The sequence below is a fragment of the Jaculus jaculus genome, chromosome 11 (genome assembly GCF_020740685.1).
Source record: "Jaculus jaculus isolate mJacJac1 chromosome 11, mJacJac1.mat.Y.cur, whole genome shotgun sequence".
Classification (NCBI taxonomy): domain Eukaryota; kingdom Metazoa; phylum Chordata; class Mammalia; order Rodentia; family Dipodidae; genus Jaculus; species Jaculus jaculus.
This window is the reverse complement of record NC_059112.1, coordinates 1027521-1029802: the sequence shown is the minus strand read 5'-3', so window position 1 is coordinate 1029802 and position 2282 is coordinate 1027521. Positions and strand designations below refer to the sequence as shown.

Here is a 2282-nt window from a genome sequence, read left to right as displayed (position 1 = left end):
GGTGGTGCTGACAAGTGGCCAGCTTCCTGGCCATGGCTTTGGGGCTGGAGCTGAGAGGCCCAGTGACTGGCTGTTGGAACCCCAGGGCAATGCAAAGATGGTCTGGGCTGGGGACACTGCAGGAGTTGGGCAGCCCTGGGCTGGACCAGAACACCCAGCCTGCTGTGGTAACCACGTGCTGCACTGAGGTGAAGTGCAGAACCACCTGATGCAGGCAGGCATTCACACAGGCTCTCTGTGTGTGTGGTAGTTTGAATAGATGGCCCCCAATATATCCAGTGTTTTATTAGTTTGTGGTTTGGTTCTGTAGCACCTGGCTGGAGAAGGTGCCACTAGGTGGATCTTAAATTGTGGTCATGGGTTTGAGATGCTAATCTAAAGATACGCAAAGTGCCTAGTTCCACCTGGAGTTCCTGAAGACTGCTGCGTGGCTTTTTGGCTTTTCTCTGCTTGGTCCTGTAAAAGTAGGTCAGCTTCTTCTGCCGTTAGGGAACATCCCCTGGATTTGTAAACTTCAATAAATATCCCTTCCTCTGTAACTGTGCCTGGTCTGGAAGTTCATCGCAGTGAACCTGAAGCTGTCACACTATTCTTATTTTGAGCAGGAGTCTCTTACTGACACTGGAGTTCACTGTTCTTCACCACAGCCTGGGATTCCAGGTGTATGAGGGCTTGCCCATTTGTTTATGTGTCATCAAGCCCCCTCACATCCTCACACTTGCACAGAAAATGCACTTACCCACTATGTCATCTCCCCAGCTCCCAAAACGGTTTTAATTATATAAGTAGTACAGGAAAATAGGAAGATGAGCAATGGTCTTAGATACATCTTTCCAAATTTGTCTTGAATGGACAAATATATTTTGTTACAATAATGTGTGGATCCAAAACCAATGAATAAAAACCTCAAAAACAACAAAAATAAAACCATAAAAATAAAGTCAGGCCTGCCCTAAACTGTATAGCTCAGGTGCTAGTTCATATCATACACAAGTCTTCATGCATTTATTGCATCTTTGGCTTTTAAAATCAAACCAAGTTGTTTGAATAAAAGATCCCACTTTTCAGAGCAGTAGTTCCAGATACCCCAGAACTTAATCAGGCATACTCCTGGAAAAGAGCAATGTTCTCTCCTTTTTCATGCAAACAAGTAGCCTCTACTTCTGCCTCCTTCCGAGAAAAGAGGGTTCTGCGGAGTGGCCACAGCTGTCTTAGTGAGCGCGTCACTTGTTCTGTCATTCTTGAAAATGCTCATTGAACAGAGAGGAAGACTCCTCTTCATGTTCCTTTGGTTCCTTAAATTGCAAATCTTCTCCATATTGAATGGCAAAATCAATGTGCTGTAGTACAATGTTCATGCTTTCTTCATCAGACTGATCATAAGGCAAGAAGCGAACCATGCTGTAGTCATCAGTCAGTCCGCATATAGCTTTAGTCAATTTCTTGAATTTTTTTCTTCTTAAATCACTTGTTGAATCTTCTAACAAAGAATCCATGTCTGGATCTAGAAACTTCTCAATCTCCTTCTTTGCTTTCTTACTTAGCAGATCCATTTTCATCATGATATTAACTTGTGGAATTTCTAGGGAGGTCATGGCACTCAGGGCTGCCAAGATGCCAGAAATAAACTGGACAGTCAAAAAGGATGTAGTCATCTTCCAAATGGCCCAGACAGCTCTCTAGCCAGTCAAAATTATTGGCAAAGTACTCCATGCAGAACACCAATCCTTCATTGGGACCAAAACACAGAGACTCATCCTCCATCACGTCATCCACCTCAGTTAGTTCTTGGATGTTGGCCATCACAGGGTAGTTGAAGTGCTCTGCTGCTGGATCCAGGTTAACCACTTGGACGGACCGGTTGAGGGCTTCACAGTGGTGGACCATGGTAGAACAGTAGGTGCTCTTCCTGCTGCCTGCAGGGCCCATAACCAGCTGTACATACCACGGCATGTCTGTGCTCTGGGACCCATGCAGAGCCCCAAAAATATATTCTTAAGAGACAAGACCTCACTATGTTGCTCAGCTTAGCTTTGAACAACTCAAACAATTATTTTGCCTCCGCCTCCTGGGTGGCTCATATTACAGGTGCATTCCACCTCATCTGGCACTAGAACATAAAACCTTTTAAGAAATAAGTATTGTGGAAAGGGGAGGCTGAAAGATTATAAGAACTGCAGATAGGTAGGAGTATTGGGAGGCATGGGCTCTCCACCCCTGAAGTAGCAGGCTGGTGGAAGTGTTGCCTAGCATGTAGAGATCCTGAGTTCAGTACCCAGTAC

General features: G+C 45.0%; 1 pseudogene; it reads right to left on the bottom strand.

Moving 5' to 3' along the window:
• Positions 1-1223: 1223 nt before the first annotated feature.
• Positions 1224-1953, bottom strand: LOC101604579 (annotated as a pseudogene).
• Positions 1954-2282: the final 329 nt, after the last annotated feature.